Below are 24,930 nucleotides of genomic sequence, written 5' to 3'. Positions count from 1 at the left end.
CATTGCAGAATATTATGTACAGGGTGATATAGTATTCCTTTACAATTTACAAATACAAAGCATACTATATATTGTTTATGAATATATACGTATAATATAAAAGTATAAAAAACATGCATGGGAATGATTTATAGGAACTTCCAGGTAGTGATTACTTTTCAGAGAAGAGGAAAGGAGGGAAAATAGAGAAATGAATGAGATCGGGAGTAGATAATGGGTTTAAACTACTTGTAAGACTTTTTATAGCAAACAAACAAACAAAACCCCTAAAGCAAATAAGCAGACATTAAGATCTGTTGAGTGTTTTATACACAGATGTTTGGTAAACTATTTTCTATATTTTTCTGTCTGTTTGAAATATTTTATGATGGAAGTATTTTAAAGTATTTTAAGAGCTGCATCTGCAAGAAGTGAGTATTCTGTTTGTGTTTCAGGAGCATAGAGTTGGTAGAGGGAGCCAATGTTTCCAGAAGAAACTGTGCCACTCCAAAGGGAAATTAGAAAAGGAGAAAGTGACCCTTGAATAAAGAAGAGTTTATGCATTTAAAGACCCCTCTCCGGGATTCTTGGCAGGAAGAGTTCACTTTCCTGCTGCATCAGGGCTTGGAAGGCTATTCCTCTGTCCATGGTCCTATTCCTCTGCTTCAAACAACTTTAGAAGAATCCAGAGGGAGGTTCAAATCTGCAATGTAGAAAAGCATTGAAGTGTTCTAGATACAGCTGAGAAGCTGAAAGGAGACGGAATTTGTGGGTATAGCAGATCTTTGGAATCTTTGAAAAGAAGTTCTGTCGGCAGTAGATCCCACCAGCAGAAGGGGATCCTGCTGGACAGCCATTCTTTTCAATATTGATGAACAGCATCTATCCGTGGAGTGAGCTCCACTTGAGCTGAAGCCTGCTTGGTAAGAATGACACTATCATCTCCCTAACATTTCATATTTTGAAAGAAAGCCCTTCCCATTCCTGATGCTTCTCATCATTTTTTCCCAACACTCCAGTAAGACCAGTCAACATTCACCTGTGCTTTTATAGCGATGAAGAGAGACTAACAAACTCAGTAACTCAACTGAGAAAGACATTTTATGGGCAGCCCATGGTAATCGCCTATCTTTTAAAAAGAAACAACATTTTTTGAGATCCCAGGAGGTGTCTGGCACTACACGAAGTGGTATGAGCATGAGAGTGCAGAACATAATGTTTGGGAACATAATGTTCCTCCGGGGACTTAAAAATTAATGCAGATCCAAAACTGTTTAAAAAAATGTGGGTTGTAATAAATTATGGGAAAACAAAGTGAAAGGTGTAGGGGCAAAAATCCCAAGCATAGTGATGGAACTAGAGAACATGGAAATGGAATATGATGAGCCAATTAACCTCAGGAGAACAGAGACTCATGGGATGGGCAGAATACAAGACACTTATCTTGAGAAGTCAATTTTGCAGACTCAGTTACTTGTCCACACACACAAAATCAATAGCTATTTCTGATAGGCTGCTGGCAAAAAAAAAAAAAATACTGTTCTTTTCTATAGATGGAGTCTAAACCATCCAGCATACAATAAAGTGTTTAAGAGAAAAAATATATGTGGGCTGGCAATCTTTCAATCTGTAAAGCTGGTGATCTAGTTTTGGGTGATAGCTCTAATGGAAATAGGTGCAATTGGGTTTGTAGATACTGATTTTTATCAGCAACCAGAAACTGTGCTAAAAGCTCAATTTGGCCTACTTTAGGTTCCCCGGCTAAGTTAGCGAGGGAATTTTCATTAGGTTATTTGAAGAATAAGAAGAAATAAAGCAATGCATGAACACCGTGATATGTAGGTGAGAAGGTATCTTAATAGAAATAGTACTCTAGTCTAGAACAGTGTTTCCCCACCAAGGTGATGGAAAGTACTGGGAAATGCAGAGACCTAACTTGTCCTCAGACTGAGCTTTCTTCATTGCCCCGGCTTTCCAGTTTTAATAACTTCAGCCTTGCTAACCTGCCAGTACTAGGGAAGTCAGTTTCATGTACTGATGTCAGCCTCTAATTTGAACTCCCTCATGGTCATTGCAACTTTGTTCACTTTTGTAATTATTTTTTCACATTTTCTTGTTTTATAGCAATACGGAAAGATAAAAATACCTAGAAATGTTTTTTTTTTCCAATGTTGAAGGGAATAATTTAGACAGTCACTTCCACATGGATATCTAATAGGCATCTCAAACTGAGTACGGCCAAAAGAGAAGTCTTGATTCTTTCTCTTAATCTTCTTGAATCAAACAACCCCAAGAGGCTTAAATAGAGTTTTACTTTTTTCATAAAGAGATGTCTGGAAATAGGTTATTTCTGGTGTTAATTCAGCTCCTCAACTACACCATCAAGGACCTAGGTAGTTTCTCTTTTTTCCTGTCACTATCCTTAACATGTTGGCCTTTAATTATCCTGTCTTTTATTTTGTAGTCACAAGATGGCTGCTGTGACTCCAGGCATCGTGATGGTGCTCAAGATAGCCAAATTTGTCCCCAGAAGGCTTTCTCTTAGGTCTCGTTAGCCAGAAATGAATCATTCCTGGCTGCAAAGGAGATGGGGAAATTGAGTATCTAGCAAAAGAGAATGGGATTATTATAATTGAATTGTACTGATCATGATTCATCACTTGGAGCTGGACATATTGTCACCCTCAACAAAGTCAGGGCTCTGTTAGCAAGGAGGAAGAGAACAGCTGTTGGAGAGGGAAGTGACACAGACTGCCACACTTCTTATTCCCAGCCTACCTGTCTCACTGAATAGCATCACCATCTGCCCAGTGCCTGAGCCAGTAACAGAGGAGAGAGCTTGGATTCCTTTGTTTCTCTTATGTCCCCCATAAAAAAATACCACACAGTTCGGTTGACTCTACTTCCCCTATGTACCCCTAATCCACTCTATTCGCCCTTAGTCACTGGTATCCTAGTTCAAGCTACCATTGTTCACCTGAATTACTGCAACTGCCCCCTAAAGAAACAGAAACAATCACTTCCTTGTTTAGAACCTCCCATCGGCTTCCCATCTCATCTAAAATCCAAATTTCTTACACTGACCTTCCATGCCTAGAAGATCTAGGTTCTGCTCACTGGTCCAACTTTATCTTGTTCCACTTTTCTGTTTGCCCCTGACTTCCAACCACGCAGGGTTTCTTTCTCTTCCTCTGATGCTAACTTGTTACCGTCTTGGGAACCTTGGAACCACCCGTTTTCTCCATCTAGAGTGCTATGCATTTCTGATCTTTTCATGACCAGCCCCTCCTTGTCATTTAGATCACTGTTCAAATGTCATCTCTTCAGAGAGGTCTTCTCTGGCCACCAATCTAAAACAGCAAACTGGTTGGTCATCCGTCACTTCATTCTATTTCATTTCTTTATGTTTGCACCTACCACTGTCTAACATTATCTTATTTACCACTTTATGTGTCATGTATGAAATGTAACTATTTATTTCCCACCTCCTTCACACTAGAATATCAGCTCCATGACAGGAGAGACCTTGTGTGTTCTGTTCACAGCTGTATTCCTAGCACCTAGATCAAGGCACATGGCAGGTTCTCATCAAATATTTCTGAGTGAATGAATACACGAGGGGAAAGATTTTTTTTAAGCGGAAACTTTAGCAATAAAAGAACATCTGTAAACTATTATCAGCATCCGTAGAGTTGTCCTTCACAGAGAAAAATAACTTTGTTAGTTGAAGGATGTAAAATGTGTTATGCTTTAAAGACATCACAATTAATAAGCAATACTAATTTCTTCCACACAGCCTCTTTCCTCCTGTGTCCTACTTTCCAAAGCTTAACAAGCCGCATGTCTTCATGCTCTATCAGTGCAGTTACTAAATGCCTTCTCCATTGAATTCTCTCTTTTTGCTCCAATAATGTGATTACATTTTCTGACCATTTTCTGAAGTTCTGGGACAATTTAAAAGAAACATTTGGGTGATGTCCTCCTTTCCTCCATTTTTTGGCCAGAATTTCAAGACGGGGAAAACCAAAATGTTCTTGGACAAAGAGAGAAATATTTAGCATCTAAAATTTTCTGCTTTTTTGTGAGGTTCTCATATTTCTGTATATGTTCTTCCTAAAGGCTATAACCGTTTGTACTCTCTTCACCAGAAAACCAGACTTTTCGTAAGACTGTCCTTTGGGTAAAATGTTAAAATTGGAGAGATTGATCGGCAGCCTTCATTCATTTCCCTCCATGATCCTTTTAGTCCTTTCCACACCTTCTCAGTCCTGAGGCAACGTTTTGTAAGCCCAGGCTTCTGGATCAGCAGCCGGCTGGGCCCACGGGCTCAGCCTGCATACCAGACATCCCGTGCATCTGGCGGGCCATAGCACATGGAAATTGTGCACCAGAAGCTTTGAGAAGTTCAACCTCTTCACACTGGGGATACAGCATTCTGGTGATGGAGATCCAGCATACTCTAAAATGCCCCTATGTTTAGAAACGTTCCCCAATACTGCTCATAAATTACACACAAAGAATCCCGGGGTGTTTGAACTTCTGGACTTGTCAACAGAAAATAGCAAGCAAAATGATTCTCATCCTCAAAGGTCTTCTGTGAATACATCATAAACAAGAATAAACTGTTCCTCTGTACTTAACACAATCTCAGCCTCTTGCCTGTCTTCACCTGCCATCACCAACCCCCCCCCCCCCCCAACACACCCATGTCTAACTTCACACCTACATCTTAACACTTGGACATTCACAGGCCCCTGAAACAAAACATATCCCAAAATAGCCTTGGCAACATTTTTGATCATACATCCATAAGAAATGTGGCGATGTGCACCCCCAACATACGTACATTAAAAAATAAACCATACACATATATTTCTTTAAAAACACATTAAAGGGGTGCCTGGGTGGCTCAGTTGGTTGGGCGTCCGACTTCGGCTCAGGTCATGATCTCGCAATCCGTGAGTTTGAGCCCCGCGTCGGGCTCTGTGCTGATGGCTCAGAGCCTAGAGCCTGCTTCAGATTCTGTGTCTCCCTCTCTCTCTGACCCTCCCTCGTTCATGCTCTGTCTCTCTCTGTCTCAAAAGTAAATGAACATTAAAAAACAAATAAAAACATTTAAAAAAACAGGAATAAAGTAATAATTAAATTATTTGATTCAATACTGTTGGGAGTGTATTTCCAGACCCTATCTCAGGTTAACTGGGTAATTCTATTTCCTTATGGTTATCAAGATTCTAAAGATAATTCCCAAGAATCCCATCTCCTGGACTTCAGTCAAATACTAATCTAGGTACTGGTTCAGTCACTAATCTAGATACTGCTCTGAAGGGATTTTGCAGATGCAGTTACGGTCCTAAATCAGTTTACTTTAAGATATGGGGACTATCCAGATGGGCCTGGGTCAATCAGGTGAGCCCTTTAAAAGAATAGTTTCCTCAGTTGGTACCAGAAGAGGGAAGTCAAAAAGATTCTGAATGTGAGAAAGATTTGAGGGTGATGGGAATGCAAGCTGGTGCAGCCACTCTGGAAAACAGTACAGAGGTTCCTCAAAAAACTAAAAATAGAACTACCCTACGACCCAGCAATTGCACTACTAGGTATTTATCCACGGGATACAGGTGTGCTGTGTTGAAGGGACACATGCACCACCATGTTTATAGCAGCACTATCCACAATAGCCAAAGTATGGGAAGAGCCCAAATGTCCATTGATGGATGAATGCATAAAGAAGACGTGGTGTATACACACACACACACACACACACACACACACACACACACACACAATGGAGTATTACTCGGCAATCAAAAAGAATGAAATCGGGGCGCCTGGGTGGTGCAGTCGGTTAAGCGTCCGACTTCGGCCAGGTCACGATCTCGCGGTCTGTGAGTTCGAGCCCCGCGTCAGGCTCTGGGCTGATGGCTCGGAGCCTGGAGCCTGTTTCTGATTCTGTGTCTCCCTCTCTCTCTGCCCCTCCCCTGTTCATGCTCTGTCTCTCTCTGTCCCAAAAATAAATAAAAAACGTTGAAAAAAAAAAATTAAAAAAAAAAAAAAAAAAGAATGAAATCTTGCCATTTGCAACTACGTGGATAGAACTGGAGGGTATTATGCTAAGTGAAATTAGTCAGAGAAAGACAAATATCATATGACTTCATTCATATGAGGACTTTAGGAGACAAAACAGATGAACATAAGGGAAAGAAAACAAAAATAATATAAAAACAGGGAGGGGGACAAAGCATAAGAGACTCATAAATATAGAGAACAAACAGAGGGTTACTGGAGGGGTTGTGGGAGGGGGGATGGGCTAAATGGGTAAGGGGTAATAAGGAATCCACTCCTGAAATCATTGTTGCACTATATGCTAACTTGGATGTAAATTTAAAAAATAATAAAATAAAATAAAAGATTTGAGGGTGAGTGCCGGCTTTGAAGATAGAGAAGAGCACGGGAGAAAGAATGTGTGTGGCCTCTAGGAACAGAGACTGGTTCTCGGCTGACAGCCAGAAGGAAAACGGGCACCTCAGTGCTCCAGTCACAAGGAACTGGGTTCTGCCAGCAATCTGAATGAGCTTGGAAGCAGATTCTTCCCCAGAGCCTTCAGATAAGAGTCTAGCCTAATACCTTGATTTCTGCCTTGTGGGATCCTAAGCAGAGAACCCAGCCAAACCCACCCAGACTCCTGAACTACAGAACTGTGAGCTAACAAACAAGATGTAGTCCTAACCCCCTAAGTTTGTGGTAATTTGCTGCACAGCAGTAGAAAACTAATACATCCCTTTGGTTTTCACATCCCTAAATAAAGGTAATAATTTCTGGCTAGGTCCTAGGATCACTCAGAAGGCAAATATTAATAAGATTTAATTAATCTGGTTTAAGTGCAATCAGAAAAGAAATATATTAAATTATTTTCAAGATGGTATGATTTTTAAACTAATTATAACACCCACTGAGGTTCAATCTGGGACAGTTAGACTTAATCCTAGTTAGGTTTGCTTTTTCATATTCATTGCAATTGCAGGACAGGACTAACTTTATGTCATAGGAGCTTAAAACATGGAATTGTTGCAGGATATGATTTAACCTGCAGTTTTTTCATTTCACAAAACAATGTCCTGAATTTATAGGTATTTTACTGGATATCCCACCTGTCAAATAGAAAGATTTTTTTTTTCCTTAGCTAAATGTCCTTCTCTGAAAAACTTGGCCTTTATTTTGGCAAATATGTTGAAATTCATTAAACTGTATTCTGAAATTGAAAAAATTATGAGAGAAGAAGAATAAGATGATCATCCCTGTTTTAATAAAATTGATCATGGAGATCAGAGAAAACAAAAAAGTGGGGCAAGAACATTCTGACCACGTAATCATTCCCTGGGTAAACAGAGATATGAATGGTGCTGAGCCTGCTAACCCAGATTTCTCCTCTTCAGAATGGTGGGTAACCGTGGAGTTTTCTCATGAGCACAACCCCAAGACCAGATGTAGTTTAAACGAAGTGATCTGGGGAAGATAGGAGGAAGGAAATGAAAAGTAAGTGAGAGGTTGTATACAAGGTGAGAACGTTCCATTTTAGTGGGTAGACTTTATATACAGGATGGGAAGTATAGCTTGGTAGTTAAAAGCAATTTGACCATAGGTAAATTACTTAAATTCCCTGAGCCTCAGTTTCCCCATGTCTAAGTAAGGATAGTTTTTCAATGTTCTCAGCACAGGACCTACCTAGGACATGGAGTCCTCAGTAAATGATGGCCGCATTAGGGTCGTGCAGTCTCATCCTTCCGCTCTTGTTCAAGAATCCTGGATAATCATCGCTATTCTAATGGATGCTAATAGCCCCACTGGCTAGTCCAGAGCATCATGTTCAAAGCAAAAGGCCTGATGTCTGGGCCAGAAGTCTAACACAAACACTCCCTTAGGAGAGGGAGGGACAGAGAGAGTGGTCTGGCTATGAAGAGCAGATTCCTCAGGCAAGGGCAGGTTACTTAATAGATCCACAGAAGGAAGGACCTGTAGGCAAATATTCACAAATAAAAATCTCTTTCTAAAACAATCCAATTTTCTGGCCCAATCAGTTGACAATAATTTGGCCATTGAAAATCATATTTTTCCAACATGGTCCTTTTCTTGGCTTTCCTAAGTCATTAATTATGACCATGTTTTCCCAAATGTGGAAATTCCCCTTGCGCAGATGCCTCTGCTGGCCAACCCTCCTTTCCTGAGAAGTCTCCACAGCACAAAAATATTTTTGTTTTCCCCAATTGCCCACAGGGAAAATTTCCTCACTCTTTATTTCCCTCCTCCCTTAAAGCCCTCTGGCAATTTCCAGGAATCCAAGTAAACCAGAATCAGTTAGATCACTGGAGTGCCTTTTGGATATTCTACTTCTAATATGGCAAAAGAGAATCCTGAACTTTAAATTTAGCATTATTAAACCAATCTTAAGAGTTTCTCTTAATAACCAAAGGCAATGCCACTGAAATCAAAATACCTCCCACTCCTGCCCAAGAATATGGCTCTGGGATTTGGGAGCTTCAATTATAAACAGAGGTGGCCAAAGCGATTATCCTTGTATCTGGATCAAATGCTATTATGTGAAATATGCTTCATACACATTAAAGCCCTATACAAATGTAGGCCTTTGGCCAAGTGGGTATATACTCTGAATAGGAAGTGATTATTCAAATCGTAAAAATTTGTTAGAATTGACTCTGATTACCTTATTCATCTTCTGGATTTACAAAGTGCTCTGTGCAGGGCTGACAATAGTATAGGTACTTACTCCAGAGATATTTTGTTCTTTCCAGAACATTCATCAAGAAGCATTCCCATGCCAGAAACTAGATTTACTTGGTGGGGAGGGAGTCGTAGAGTGGTGAATCAGATTGGATCTCTGCCTCCAAGGTCTTTAAAATCTAGTGAAGAAGGTATGACTTCTTTAATTACTCTCTCTTCTTTACTTACATACTCTCAATGGTTCTCAGCCAGGGGCAATTTTGTTTCCCGCACCCCACCTCAGGGAGATTTGGCAGTATCCGGAGACATTTTCTTAAAAATATATTTTACTTATTTTTTAAAATAGGCTCCGCACCCAATGTGGGGCTCGAACTCAAGACCCCAAGATCAAAGAGTTGTATGTCTTACCGACTGAGCCAGCTAGGCACCCCATGGAGACATTTTTGATTATCCAAACTAGAAGTGGGGGTATTACTGTCCTCTCATGAAAGGAAGCAAAAGATACCTTTTGCCAATGCACAAGGCAGCCCTCACAACAAAGAACTACTTCGTCTGAAATGTCATCAGTGCCAAAGTTGAGAAACCCTTAACGAGCTATAGTACCTAGAACAAAGGGCTTGTTGGTTGACTGATTGGTGTTGATCTACATGGCAAATGACCTTCACCCGAAGACCCCAGTCATTTTGAATTTGTGCCTGTGCCTAACCCATTACAGCTGTTAGAAATCTTTTGAATAAATGAGTAAATTTAGACAGGTACTAAATAAAGCATGAGATAAAGTGTCATAGGCAATATGAGTGATAATTCATAGTGAATTGCTAACTCAAGAGGACAAAAATTTTCTAGCATGATGCCAAGCATATAGTAACTGCTCAGTGAATGTGAACTGAACATATTTAGGTAGCCTCGCCCCACTCGTTTGCTTAAAGCTTACAGTGCACAATATTGAAGAATCTTATCGTTAAAGCAGTCCTGGCAGTGGCCTTCTTGGAAATACTTCACTATAGACGGCTTGAGTGGCATATTGAACCACAAAGGGATAAAACTATGAATTTTTGATAACATTATAGCATTCAAAGTTTTCACTAATTCAAATTGGTCCTTTCTCTAATGTGCCTAATTAGTGAATGTTAATGAAGTGTGATATTTCAAACATCCAAAAACTGAGGTGGCCACTTAATGAATTTAGGGAAGGAGGAAGAAGTATTTTGAAGTGTGGCCTCAACTTCTTTACATAGAATGTGGGTTCTGCTGTTTCTGTACAATGAAAGTAAAAATAAGTAGCAGAGGCATGGGCGTCCCAACTATTGCTTGATATGCATGAAACGCCAACAATAACAGAATGGTTAAGTGCCACTCTCAGTTAAGAATCAAGTAAAATGAAACTATATCTTTAAATTAGAATATGTCCAGGGCACCTGGATGGCTCAGTTGGTTAAGCATCTGACTTCAGCTCGGGTCACATGGTTCGTGGGTTCGAGCCCCACGCTGGACTCTGTGCTGACAGCTCTCGGAGCCTGGAGCTTGCTTCGAATTCTATGTCTGCCTCTCTCTCTGCCCCTCCCCTGCACTCTTTGTCTCTCTCTCTCTCTCTCTCTCTCTCTCTCAAAAATAAACATTAAAAATTTTTTTAAGTAAATTAGAATATGTCTGTAGAAAAATGTGATTTAATTTACTAAATTTATTTACACTTTTTTTTCCCAGAAAAAATGATCAGGTGGTCTAATGTTCTAGTGTTTACAAGATAAACAGAGCTATTATTGCATGGAAAATCCGTACTTTGATTAAGCAATTACCTTCAATTGTGATTATGTAGGTTACCAAGGAAATATTGGCTTTCTTCTTTCACCTATTCGACCTGCATTTTCTCAATGTAAGTTGGTGAGTAAGTCAGGAAATGGCATCTAATTTTGTATTAACATTAGTCAAATACAAGTAGGAGGAGAGAGCTACCATTAAAATTTTAAATAGAAATAACGGGGATAATCTGCCATTTGGGTAATCAATGTTCCCTGAATTTAACACAGATAATGGAGACCACAGTGTCTCCGATTTTTGCAACATAAAGGAGCAAAATTTTCTTCAAGTCTGAAAATTCCCAGTTAAGTCTTTGTCAAAAAGCGACTTTAATGGGGTATGTTTAGGAGTGGGGGAGGGGGAATTTTACTCTACTTTGTATGAAGAAACAAATAAATAAAAATTATTTCACCTATGCAAGAGAAGGAATCTTATGGGGTAAGTTTACTAATGAACGAATGAAATTAAAAAATGACACATTTTTAAAAACATCAAAGGCTAGAAAATTAAAGGAATAAATCTTGGATCAGGGAAATATTTAGTATGCTCAGAAGAAGAGGCATAACCAGTAAAAATAGATCTTGATCTGGCATATAATAACTGGCATAGCACTGAGACTGGTCAATCAAAATAGATGCCCAATTAAGCAGCATGTACAGTTGGCCATAAACATTTGGAATGGCCAAATTAATATGTGCCAGCTAAATATAAACCCTGGTTATTTTATATGACATGAGACTCAGTATGACATTGATTTCTAAACTGGAAAACATTATGGAAATATATATATATATATATGTGTGTGTGTGTGTGTGTGTGTGTGTGTGTGTTTTCTTTTGAGAGAGAAAGGGAGTGCAAACAGGGGAGGGGCAGAAGGAGAGAGAGAGAGAGAGAGAGAGAGAGAGAGAATCTTAAGTAGGCTCCGTGCCCAGTGCCGAGCATGCCACAGGGTCCATCTCACAACTGTGAGATTATGACCTGAGCTGAAATCAAGATTTGTACACTTAACCAGTTGAGCCATCCAGGCTCCCTGAAACATATCTTATTGTTATGTAATATATTTTATTTTATTTTTCATTCAAAATTTTTAATTATTTATTTTGAGAGAGGCATAGATAGTGTGAGTTGGGGAGGGGCAGAGAGAGAGGGAGACAGAATCCCAAGCAGGCTCTACAATGTCAGTGCTGAGTCCAATGCTGGCCTCGAACCCATGAAACTGAGATCATGACCTGAGCCAAAACCAAGAGCCAGACGGTAACTGACTGAGCCACCCAGGTGCCCCCTGCAAAATTTTTTTTAATGTTTATTTATTTTTGAGACAGAGAGATGGGGGGGGGGGCAGAGAGAGGGAGACACAGAATCCAAAGCAGGCTCCAGGCTCTGAGATGTAAGCACAGAGCCTGACTCAGGGCTTGAACCCAGGAACCTTGATGTCATGACTTGAGCCAAAGTTGGACACTCAACTGACTGAGCCCCCCAGACACCCCTATAATATGTTTTAGATGCAGGTAAATCAAGAGTCAGATCATGGATATGTAGACAAAAATATCTGCTAATTTCTATTGAACTCATATTTTTATAGTTGTTTATGGACTAAGGATTCATCCTACCTTTACATCCTTTCATTACTTTTCAGATGAAGTAGACATTATTATAAAAACTTAGGTTTGGGGTCTCTTTAGACCATCATCAGTAAGACCACCCTTCATTGCCTGAGTGCAAATCTCTTTGAAAATTCTAAAATATCTCTTTTTCCATGTCTGGAATGATATTCCCATAAAATCTGTGATAGTGATTTTTAGTTGGTAGGATGTGAAGTGAGTATTTTTTGTTTTCTTCCTTACATTCTTCTGTGTTGTTTGAATTTTTTAAATAGCTTTTTTACAATTCATTCAAATAATAATCATTTTTAAAACTTCTCTGTTCTATTTATTTAGCCAAAATTGTAGTTCACAGTCTTTCTTCTATTAGCTAATTGATTTTTTGAATTTGCTCCCCAAACTCAACACTACTTTCATTTTTTAGGACCAAATTTTTAGTTAATAATTTTTAAAGTGTTATTTATTTGTTATTTATTTATTTATTTATTAGACTTCAAACCTAATAAAGCCCAGCATGAAGCCCAACGTGTGGCTTGAACGACCCTGAGATCAAAACCTGAGCTGAGATTAAGAGTCAGACGCTTAACCAACTGAGCCACCTAGGTGCCCCCAAAGTTTTTATTTTAATTCCAGTTGGTTAATATACAGTATTATTATATTAATTTCAGGTGTACAATATAGTGATTCAATCATTCCATATATCACCCAGTGCTCATCAAGACAAGTGCCCTCCTTAGTCCCCATCACCTATTTAACCCATCTCTCCACACCTCCCTTGTGGTCACAATCAGTTTGTTCTCTATAGTTACGAGTCTATTTCTTGGTTTGTCTCTCTTCTTTTTTTTTTTTTTCTTTCTGTTTGCTCGTTTGTTTTATTTCTTAAATTCCACATGAGCAAAATCATATGGTATTTATCTTTGACTGACTTATTTCGCCTAGCATTACATTCTCTAGCTCCATCCATGTCATTGAAAAAAAGATTTCATTCTTTTTTTATGGCTGAATAATACTGTTGTTGATATATATATCTCCCATCTTCTTTATCCATTCATCAATCGATGGACACATGGGCTGTTCCCATACTTTGGCTATTGTAAATAATACTGCTATAAACATGGGGAGGGTCATGTATCTCTTTGAATTAGTATTTTTGTATTCTTTGGGTAAATACTGCTTTCATTTTAAACTCATCTTGAAAGAATCTCCTGCAGAGCCAGTGTGAAACGGCAGGAACTGTTTCCACATGGCACACTATCTTTGAAAGATTTTCTTTTGTTATTTTTATTCTTTGTGTTGTCACATCTAGTTATTTGATAATACTGCTAAACACTTCAATTTCCTTTGAAAGGAATGCTACCGTATGTATGATTTAGGTAACTTGGGAACACATTGCCCAACTTAGATGGTATTTGTAAGTGTTGGAAAGATCCCTGGATAAAACAATCTCAGAAATTTTCCTTTGTTGTACAGGTGTCAGAGTGACAAAGGGGTGTGGATTCAGGAGAGACTGTGGTATTGAGGCTTACTAATTCTTTACACAATCTTCCTTCCTTCCTTGACTCTCATGGGGTGATGGACACCATGAACTAATAAAATCTCCAAAGTGTCTTTAAGCCAAATGGTTCAGTCTCTTCACATTTCTCATGGATCTTAAAGGGTTATATTTACTTGAGGCTGGGGGATCCTGGATCAGTAACAGAAATTCAAAAATAGTTGATTTTTTTTTAATGGTAGCAGGATAGGAATAACTTCTTTTCCCTCCTTTTTTTGCATTGTGGTGTAATGCTGTTTGTGCTCTATCTACCCATCTATCGGTATATAAGTGAAAAAAGTAGGACATTTTTCGTCATTGGAAAATTTTGTGGTCAGGATGACTATCAGGTATGCTTTAGAAAAGACATGCATTTAAAGAGAACTTGACTAACATGACCTCTCAAATTCCTTTCATCTTTAAATTCTGTGCTTTGAAGTTTACCTTCCAATCTTACGGTGGTGATGCTCCACATTGGAAGTATAGGTGTCTTCTGGCCACCTTCCTCACTCTGCCTTGAACCTGCAGCTTCTGTGAGGGTGGCAGCTCTGGTAAACAGGAAATGGAGCGTGGGAGAGTATTCCTAGGAGAGCTGGAGCTGTCCAGCAGTGGAAGGAACTGCCCACACACTAAGTTCCAACCAGAGACTGATGGATGGCAGGTTGGGACAGGGCTTCAGATAGGCTACTCTTTTTTTTTTTTTAAAAAATACTTTTCTTTATTTTTTTTTAAAGTTTATTTATTTATTTTAAATAAATAAATAAATAAATAAGAGAGAGAGACCATGAGCAGGGAAGGGCAGAGAGAGATGGAGGAAGAGAGAATCCTAAGCAGGCTCCACACTGTTAGTGCAGAGTGGGCTTGAACCAGAAGATTACAAGATTATGACCTGAGCTGAAACGAAGAGTCCGACGCTCAATGGACTGTGCTACCCAGGTGCCCCGGGTAGGCTACTCTTGACCACCAAAGGGGTGTGCATGTAGCACATATGTATGTAGAAGTTCTGTACATGCTTACTCATCCCAAGGAGATCTTTCTTGCTTTCTATATTCTTTTTCATTTAAAATGGGATCAAAAATGTTTTAAATTCTGTTGGAAGAAAAGAAAGTACAAGAGACAGAAGAAGGGTTGAAGAGGACAGAACGCAAAAATAGGACTACTACATTGTACCAGTCTTTCAGTTTGTTAATTTCAAGCTATTTAGACACACACACATTATATAAACATACTCTATCAAAAGAGGGTTCAAGTCTATAGCAGCTTCATTACTTATAATTTGCAATCATAAATACTGTTGTTGTACACACCATTTGAACAAAAATCAGTATGTTGAGTATTAGCTTACAAAGGCTTCCCAGAATATATAGCTAAAAAAAATTAAAAATAAAGTTAATTCGGCCTTAAAAGGTTTCTCAGTCTTTCCCTTTTCAAGTGGCAGATGCTTTCACTTTGATGAATGCCCACTTGATTGAGGTGCTGAGGCACGATGCAAAAAATCTTTAAGCATGTTTATAGTTGTTTTTGTGGGTTTTTTAAATAAATGGCTGGATACCTAGCCCTTTTCTTTTTTCTTACATTTTCTTCTGAAAGGAAGAATCAATGTTCCCGCAGACATCCTAGATTTGAGAAGAAAGAACTTTGGGGAAACATCTCATCCAGCTCCCATATGCTAGGCGGTTAAATAGTAACCCAATTTTATAGGTAGAACAACTGAATGTGGAGAGGCTAATTGCTCCATAAGTTTTTAACAGTTTTTAACTTTATAGAATAACATGTATTCATGCATTGCAGAACATTTGAGAATGCAAAAATACACATGCACAAAGAAAATGAAAATCCTCCTAGAGGAACTATTATTTACATTATGATGTATAGCCTCCTAAATACAGATGTATCATCGCATATGTACTTCATACTCAATATTCTTTGAGGAAAAAAGAAAAGGTTGAGTGGAAGAGCTGTTGGTCCATCTGATCCATACCTGGAATCAATGTCCACATATTTTTAACCATCTTCTTTAATGTGTCTCCTCTCCCCCGAGCCTAATCTGACAATAGATTATAAATAAGGTGTCAAATTTCCTACTTAGAAAATAGTGCTAGGGTTGTAGGCAATTCTTTACCTTTCTTTTCCTGAATAGAGACCCAAGAGATTGCAAAGGAAATGTAATACTGCAAATATGGCTTTATTTTGGGGAGGTAACACTGGAGGTCCCTATGTTGACAGCTGCAAAGGCAGTCACATGCTTAAACAGAGCAAAGAGCCCTACAAAGGAAGAAGTTAACTTTAGCTTTGAAAATCCTTTTATCCTCCATGATTTTGATGGCTTTAAATTTGTCACCTGAATGCAATATTAACATAATCGTCTGCATTTCAGCTAATGAATGCACCTGCTTCTACGACTTTATTTTAGCAGTTTTAATGAGCTCTTCAAAAGAGTTTGCCTGGACTTACTGCACGGCTAGAGAAATAGCAGCTGTAAGCAACTAACAACACATTCAGTATTTGAATCAAGTTCTGCAAAGTTGTTAAACTTGAGAAGGCGTGTCTATCCATCTGTCTGTGATAAGGGGAATGAAGCTGAGACGTAGCTGTGATCTTTGGAAAAAGCAATAGAGTAAGTGGGGCTGGCCGGAGGCGGTTATTCCCTGCTTGGCCATAATGTATGGATCCCAGGCAGTTCATTTAAGCTCTCTATATCCCAGTTTCTCAGCTATATGATAATGGTACCTAGCTTATAAGCTTGTTGCAAAGATGAAATGCCTCACCTGTTGAAAGCACTCACTTATGTTTAATTTCATTATAATTATTATGGTTATTATTAAGTAGATGGGGTTTTAAGTCAATGAGTCAAATTCTCTTTGATCGGCTAGATGGTGTTAAGATGGTTCTTAGGTGAATAGCTGCTCCTGGAGACCTATAGAAGACAGACCCAAACTGATCTCTTGTACTTATCAGGAAGTCTGTTTCAATGCTGAATCATACCTTAACCCCACAGTGAAGATTTTTGAAAGAGAAGATGCCAGCCAATTTCTAGAAGTCCAAATACCTAAATAATCCAAATGTAAGCCATTTAGGATTTCTGAATACCATGTAGATGCTAGGATACTAAGATAGTTACCTGCTTTTAAAATATACATATTTTAACACTTATATCATCAAATTCATTCCACGCTTATTATGCTCTGATTTCGACAACACATTTTTTTCATGCTGGGACTCTCCCTCTTTTTTCTTTTTCTTTTTCTTTTTTTTTTTTTTTTTTTTTTGCTGTATGTTCCTCTACATACATTAATTTGAAAAGTAGTAATAACCCATCCAAAGTTCAATTGAATGGAAAACAAAAAGCGAGGACAAATGTTGCTTTAAAGATACACATGGCAGATACATTACAGATCAATTGGAGGTAACACTTGGAATAAAGATGCCACAGATTTTTATCTCAGTCAAATAGGTAGCACAGGGGTGAGATAGCTGTTCAGAAAATGGAATTTTTTCCTACTTCTTTTTTATTTTATTTCACTAAAAGTGAAACAATTATTCTGGTTGAAATGGAAGTAATTTATTTTCCAGATTCCTTTTCCCCTTTACACCACTCTGGCCAACGGCTTTCCTCCCTGAATAATCAGAGCTAGTTCATTGGTGTTTCACCCCACATGCCACAATGCTAGAGAGTCATTCAGAAGACAGGACCAGCTTAGGAATTCTCACCAACTTGTTACAGGGGTTTCTCTGGAAAGGCAATGCATTCCAGAAACCATCAGCTCCAACCTGCTGAGTAGGCAGGCTTCTGGTAACTGCTTGCATCTCTGCATTTCTAAAGATCCATTTTATTCAGACTTGCGTGAAGCATCTTTCCAGAAGGCTTTCACTTCTACTCTTAGACCCTAGCTTTGTAACCTAAGAGAACAACCCAAGGGAGCTCACCTCTGGCTGCCCTTTGACTGTGCTTTGCTGTTGAAGGAAGGCAAGCTGATCTCATAGTGGTAAGGTTTATGTTGTTGATGGTCTGGTCACTCACAGTGTGGTTCTCAGAAGGGCAGCATGAGCATCACCTGGGAACCAGTTAGAAACACAGGGTCTCGGGCCCCACCCCAGGGCTACCAAATCAGAATCTGCCTCTTACCAAGATTCCCAGGTGATTTATATGCATGTTTCGTTTTAAGAAGCAGAGGGCTAAGGAATCTGCCTGAGATTCTTTTTGCAGCAATGGAACTCACCATCTCCTATTCCAAAGCTGTCTCCATCTACTTTCCACTCCCAGTCTCTACGCAGATTTCTCTGCAGTGTTCCAGGGCAAACTATCTCTATTTTGGACAAGTTCCCAGCCAGTGGGTCTTGTAGTGATTTGCATTTCTCTGTTTCAGGTGGTCAAATGTGTATACAGCCCAGCCTACGCTAGCCAACGATACCCATTCTCCTGCAAGTTATCTTGCCCTCCTCATTCCCACAGCTGTAGTGTTACCACGTTCATAAATTATTGTTAAAGAAGGAAATTACCAAAAGAAAAAAAATAGTCTCCATAAACCTGCAGAGTTTAGAGCTAAAGAATATGTTAAAATTTTCCATCGTGGAAATTTCCCAGCTACTGGGCTCTTCAGATTTTTTTTTTTTTTTTTCAGAGCTGCAAGCAAAGAATGGAAATTTCCAATTGCAGCATCGAGGGCTGCTGTTCTGCTGACTGTCTTGCTCAGCCAGGGTCATCTGCTTCTCTAAGACATCAAGGAATGCCAAGGTAGGTCTGAGAGAACACACACTTCCTCTGCAGGAAGGAAGGAATGTCTTTGTGCTGCCTCCAAGCTGTGATAAGGAGAGGGGCAGGGGAGGTGACACATGCCCTGCTCCTTCCACCTGAGTGTGAATTCTGTTGATCTTTACCACCTATCAAATGCTTATCATATCTGACATCTTTCCAATGGCCACTGGCTGGCAGGTCTTCTGTTTTTTAAGAAATCCCTGGGGTGGGTTGGGAGATGCAGAGAGAGGAAAGGAACTGACATTTTTTGAGGTCTACCCTTCCCAGTACTCTGCCAGCTGTTTTATGTATGTTATATCATTTAGCCTTTATGTGACATCGCCCAAGGTTAACTTCTGATTTCCTGCACCCAGATTTTGGAAGCTTCGTTTGTTCTTCCTGGGACAGCCCTACCTCCCCGCAATCCTCCCAGAAAGGAGTCATCTGCAAGCATTCTGAAAGCTTCCTCTCCACCTCTTCAATCGTAACAGTTCAGTTTGTTTTCCCTCTATCTAAATTGACATACATTTCCATTCACAGCTGGTTCTGGTGTCTGAATCAACAGGCGTCTAATAGTCCCTTAAATCCTGTTATATTCCTCCCCATGCACTGTTGCCACTATTACAGAAGTCTGATGGTGGCAGTTCCATGAACAAACACGTGTAAAGCCATTGGCACCTTGAGGACAAGGCCAAACACTTTGGTTCTAGGCCAGAAAGAATGTTCTCAAACCTACGCAAGAACTACCTATGCCTACTCTCTTCTTACTGACATCCCCTGATACCAGGAAAAGAAGAGTTAAGGAGGATTTCTGACATCCACTGTTGCTATTTATACTTATTACTTATTGAGGCAAGTTTGGTAATAATGAAGATATTTCAGCAATAAAAAGATTATATCCTCAGATGGCTCCTAAGTTTTAAAAAAGAATATTTATTCCCTATCTGTGTTTTTGATCACACCCATATCCATAGATAGCAATGTCATCTTTGAGTACGGTGACCAATTTTAATGCCAACTGAAAACAGAAGTGGATGGGAGTGTGAATGGTCAACAGGAATAGTGTAGGTCTGTTTAGGCTTTAGTCTCAAAAGCTAATGTTTAGTCATTGGTTACTTCTGTAACGATGGTTTTGCTTATCCCCTTAATCCATTAAGACTGGGTCTAATTCCTTGGTGAAATTTGTCAACTGGCATTATAATGCGGGTCTGGGTCTCATATAATACGTACCATACTTCTGACAGGCTCTTTCCACTCCTCTGCGTTTGTCATTACCTAGAAGATGTTGGTCCTCTTAGTTGACAATACTGGTGATTCATACCTGTGGGTGGGGCTGAATAGACGCCTGATGACTATTCTTTTCCACGTTAGACCACAGAGATGATTAAAAAAAAATATGGTTGGATTATATGCTGGTCTAATTGCTGATTGATTGACATCAATCACAGCCCCAATTCTCTCCTTCCTGTTTCTCTACTCCTTGCAATGTGACTTTTCAGTAACTTGTACCAAGAGTTAGAGTCTATTTCCCGACTGGTCTTTGACTTGCTTTGGCCACAAGAATGCAGCAGAAGTAAGAGGGTGCCTCTTCCAAGCCTGAGCCTCAAGTATGTGTTTCCACTTCCTTTCTTGGAACCCACCATGGCTCCTTGCCTAAGTCCATTCTAACCTGCTAGGGGATGAGAGATCATGTGGAGTAGAGATGAACCGTTCTAGCTGAGGCCATCCCAGTCCAGCCAGCCCAGAGCTAATGTACCACCTGACCACAGATGCATGGACAAGCCCACCAAGATCAGCCAGGCCCAGCCTGGATTAGCAAAAACACTCAGCCAACTCACAGTCTCATGAGAAATAGTAAATGGTAGCTGTTTTAAGCCACTACATTTTAAAGTGGTTCTTTATGAAGTGATAAGTAACCAAAAACAGTGACCAATTCCCTTCATTTTTTTCTTCACACCTCCTCTCCCCACCCCCCGACTGCCAGAAGCTCAGAGTCAACTCTGAAGGCCAATCACAGAATCTATGTTTATTCATTTATACAGTTTTATTGAACTCTTTACGGCTAACATATTTGCAATCCTCTCTTTCCTTGGTAGAGAATTTTAAAAATTTAATAATCTATTGTTTGCCATGTTCGTTCTAAGCCAACTCAGTCTTCTGTCTTAAATATTAGGTAATTTCTACTTAACGTCAGATTAGAAGAGATGACCCTAGAGCAAGACTGGCAAATGTTTTCTGTAAAGAGCCAGCTAGTAAATATTTTAGGCTGTGCAAGCCATACAGTCTCTGTCACAAGGCTGCTGTTATAGTGCTCAAGTGGCCCTAGACTACGTGTAAACAAATGGGCATGGCTGTGTTCCAAAAAAAACATAATTACAAAAACAAGCAGTGGATAGGATTTGGCCCTCAGGCCATGGTTTGCTAACCCTTGATCTAGAGAATCTGCGTTACTGTGAAAAAACATTTTCATCTATACCACGATGTCATCAACTTTGTTGTAATTCAGCTCAATCACTTTGAAAAACAGAGAAATTAAGTCAATTTACTTCCTCGATTAGAGGACTAAGAAGGGGCTTGCTCTTCCAGAGCAGAGCTGTATGGAGACTAACAACATTAGCACCAGGGCAAGTACTACACTCAACAATGGAAAATTCCCCAGCCACCTAGTCTGTGACTGGCTATTGAGTCAATGCTAAAGGCCAGGGTGACACAAGCGATGCCTCATTTGTTTTGTTTCATTTCCCAGCCTCTAATCTCAAATACTCATTTAACAAACGTGCGCTGTATGTCACAATGAGGATGGGACTCTGGTCGTACTTGCCTACTCGGAGTTCCCTGAATGTATTGTGCTATTTCACGGCTCTCTAGCTCTGCACACAATGTTCCTTCTGCCTAGAACACACTTAGTCCTCTTTTCTTACTGGCTAACACCCACTCGCTGATCAAAACAAAGCTCAGTGATCCTGCCTCTTGGAAGACTTCCCTAAGCGCTCCTCCACCTTCTCACCCCCAACCTCCAGTCCACACACAAAGTCTCAGCATTCTTCCTACCAAATTAATAATTAAAATAGTTAATGATACTTATATGGTGCCAGGCTCTTACTAGGTGGCAGGCACTGTTCAACAGAGTCGTTTAACTGAAATGATCGGTATTCTTGCCTGTTTCCCCAATCCATTCAAATCCCCAATCCATACATTCAAAAACATGTGTCGAATACCTCTGTTTTGTGAGGCAAAAAAGATAAGTAAAACACTAAGCTATACAATACAGAGTGTAAGCCCACTGAGGGCACATGCTGTATCTTATTTGTTTTTTACATCTCAACACGTAGCAGTGTCTGGATCTAAGGTGTTAATATTAGAAGAACGAACAAATGAAAATAGCTGACACTTATATAGTGTATAGTATGCGCTGGGTGATATTCTAAGCTCTTTAGATGTCTAAACTCATTGAACCCTCATGACAATTTTATGGGGTAGCTGGCATAATTATCACTTTTCACACGTGGGGAATTGAAGGCATGGAGAGTTTTTAAGTCACTTGCCCAAGGTCACACAACTGGTATGTGACAGAGCTGATTCTAGAGCCCATTTTCATAACCACTGGGCGAAATCAAAGTCTGAGTGACTCAGCATAAATCCATTGCCACTCCTGAAAAAATAATTCAATGGCTGCATCTTTGAGAGCTTGAATAGTCCAGTGGTAGCAGCTATGTGTGTGGGCTTAGGAGTCAAACAAAATGTGTTCACATTTGTACTCAAGCGCTCAGTGTAAGTGAGCAATGTTGTTGGAAGTGTTGACGGTGCCTCCGAAGCATACCCTCACATTTACTCATAGCCCGTTAAGGTTGCCTTCCGACTCCAAGTTGATTTCTCCCATGCCCTCGCCTCCTCGCATTGGTGGGCACGCATCAATGCTTGAGGAATGACTCCGGCACTGGTCTGCCATGTGGCCAGTGTTTGGACTCTTCACCTGTGGCAAGCAGGATTATATAGGAGATCCATCCATGCTGGCCTACTCCAGTGGACACTTAGCTAATCAGCACGTTGAAGAAGACCACACAGGAGTGTCCATAATGCCGGTAACCTGGATAACCATGTGCATTATTTTAAAAGATTGCTGTCAGTCACTCACTGATGGCTTTGGAAGTCCTCCTGGAGCCTCTCAGGTAATATGCCACTCAGTGGGGGAGATACAGACAGGGAGAGACAGTGGCTGGCCTGCAGGTGTCTCTGAGGACAGATTTGCTCTGTTGATAAAGAACAGATATTTCTAACAGAATTTTGCTTCTGAAACAAAAATGGGTTTGGAAAGTTTTAGGTTTGAGCATTAGAACATTAGGAAATGAAAATGATCACAAAGTCCCTGTAGACCTTTGAAGTCCACGGTTCCACTGGGTGTAGAACAAATGTGCCCATTCTTCTGCCTCTAGGCAGTTGCCTTAAAAAAAATTCGACTCTTTCTTACTTCTCTTTTACTCCCTCTGCAATTAGGTAAATAGGAAGAAGCAAAGAAGCAATTTGCTTCGTAGCCTCCATTGATGGCCTAGAGCACCTAACGAAGATGTGCCAGGGCTACTCGCTTCCACAAGCTTCCAGTTCTCAGATGGAGGTTCAACAGAGGCTAAAAGTGATTCAACACTTTAAGAATCGGCTCTTGCAATCAACCATGTGTCACCAGAGCACGGTGCAAGATTGTACCTGTAAGTACATGATAGTGTATGAAAAGATATTGTCTTCTCCTTTCTCCTCTACAGGCTTTCCTCCCAGTCAAGAATTAACCATGAGGGGTGCCTGGCTGGCTCAGCTGGTTAAGCATCCGACTTCGGCGCAGGTCACGATCTCATGGTTCATGAGTTCGAGCCCTGTGTCGGGCTCTGTGCCCACAGCTCAGAGCCTGGACCCTGTTTCGGATTCTGTGTCTCCCTCTCTCTCTGTCCCTTCCCCAGCTCACACTCTGTCTCTCTCTGTCTCAAAAAGAAATAAACATTAAAAAAAAAAAAAAAAGGATTAACCATGGGACTCGTCCAGGAAAGCATGGATTGCTTGGCTGGAAGACTGGAGAAACATTCAGTTGACCAGCATTCTTGGGCACCTGCAAGTGCATGTTCCAGTGCTTGGGTAGAATTTATCACACCTTATTGTCCAGTTAAAATAGCCCAAATGTTATTGTAGATATAGCCCATTTCATACAGTTTAATGCTTAATAATTCTCTGCTTGCTTCATTATGTAAAACTTGCATTTTCCCATCTAGGTCATAAACTCTCTGAGGGCAGGGATCATGGCTTTGCTTCCTTTGAATCCACCACAGGACCAAACGCAGAATAGAGGGGCACAATACTGGGTGGTCAAAAGGGCATGACCATGAGATGGTGTCTGAGACCTGGGTGGCTTCCATGCCCCCTGCCCCATCTAGCTGGATTAAGACCTTCAGGAAGCATTGAAATCTCTGAGATGTAATTTCTTCAAGTTAAGATTGCCCCACTCACCTCATTGGTTCATTGGGAAGATCGGATAAGATAACGTACGTGAGAGTATTTTGTAAACCAAGATTTGCAAGCTACTGAAATGTGAGAAATCACCAGAAGAGGCACTTAGTAAATATCTGATTGATTTTTAATGATAAAGTAGTGTCTTCCTCTCTTCCCTACATTCAGTTCTTCAGGGGTTTTGCTTCTCAGGATTTGAATTTATCTGAGTGGAAAGCTGCTCTACATCTTTCTGATTCTGTGTAGAATGTCTCCTAGTGCATTTCACCCTATAGTTATCTTAAAGTTTGATTGACATTTAATCAAATCAACCAAAAAAGTCACAAAGCATGCCATGGTCACATCTATCACATAGGCCTCCTGGAGACCAATAGCATTTGTAACTCACTAGAGTTCCAGAGCCTTTTTTTGTGTCACATCTGCCTACTCCGCTGTACCCCAGGCAAGGATTATGTATATTTCTATATTCTAGCACATACTTGATACATGGGAGTGTCAGATCATTGCCCTAAGCCCAGGCCAGCTGAGAAGAAAATGAAAAAGTGGCACCTTATATGAGAAATTTTACAAAGAGATGACACTATGAAACAGACTTTTAGAATGGTTCATTTATTTAGAGTCTTCATTTTCTACTTGTTCTTAGCAAAGAAGACAATCTCTCCATAGTAACAGAATTCTATATGATACATTAGAAAACTCCCCTTTCAAACATGGTTATTCCTCAAATGCTTCTGTAAGATATCAAATTTAGGCACAAGGTTTCTTTTCACTTAACCGGGAAAAAAAATGGAGACACCAAGACATAAAATAAGTTGTATATTCTAGAGATTATTATATGGATTTTTGGTTCTCTAATACTCTTAGTCTTAGTAACATGAAAGAAGAAGTAACTAGAGAACTAATGACTTTTTTTGGTCATCTTTACTGAAAATGTTCCATTTCAGTATTTTCGGTTAATTCATGAAAGCTGCTTGAGCCTTTTTTTCTTCCCTAAGTTTAATCACAGAGTATCAACTGCAGGACTTATATACAGAGTTGAGGCATTTTGGTGATATGTGGAA

At 39.9% G+C, this 24,930-nt stretch overlaps 1 protein-coding gene and 1 long non-coding RNA gene across 2 annotated transcripts in view; one reads left to right on the top strand and one right to left on the bottom strand.

Moving 5' to 3' along the window:
* The window catches only part of MKLN1 (muskelin 1), a 365,725-nt gene that overhangs the window by 283,997 nt on the left and 56,798 nt on the right, over positions 1-24,930 (bottom strand). The window lies entirely within an intron of this gene.
* On the top strand, positions 439-3,653 carry LOC109269011 (uncharacterized). Its single transcript, XR_008420374.1, has 2 exons — positions 439-902; positions 2,444-3,653. It is a non-coding gene; the product is annotated as an uncharacterized LOC109269011 (long non-coding RNA).

Source organism: Panthera pardus, unplaced genomic scaffold (genome assembly GCF_024362965.1).
Source record: "Panthera pardus isolate Hobbes unplaced genomic scaffold, ASM2436296v1 HiC_scaffold_8, whole genome shotgun sequence".
Lineage (NCBI taxonomy): Eukaryota > Metazoa > Chordata > Mammalia > Carnivora > Felidae > Panthera > Panthera pardus.
Note: the sequence above shows the minus strand (reverse complement) of the source record. Positions and strands in the feature narration are given on the sequence as shown.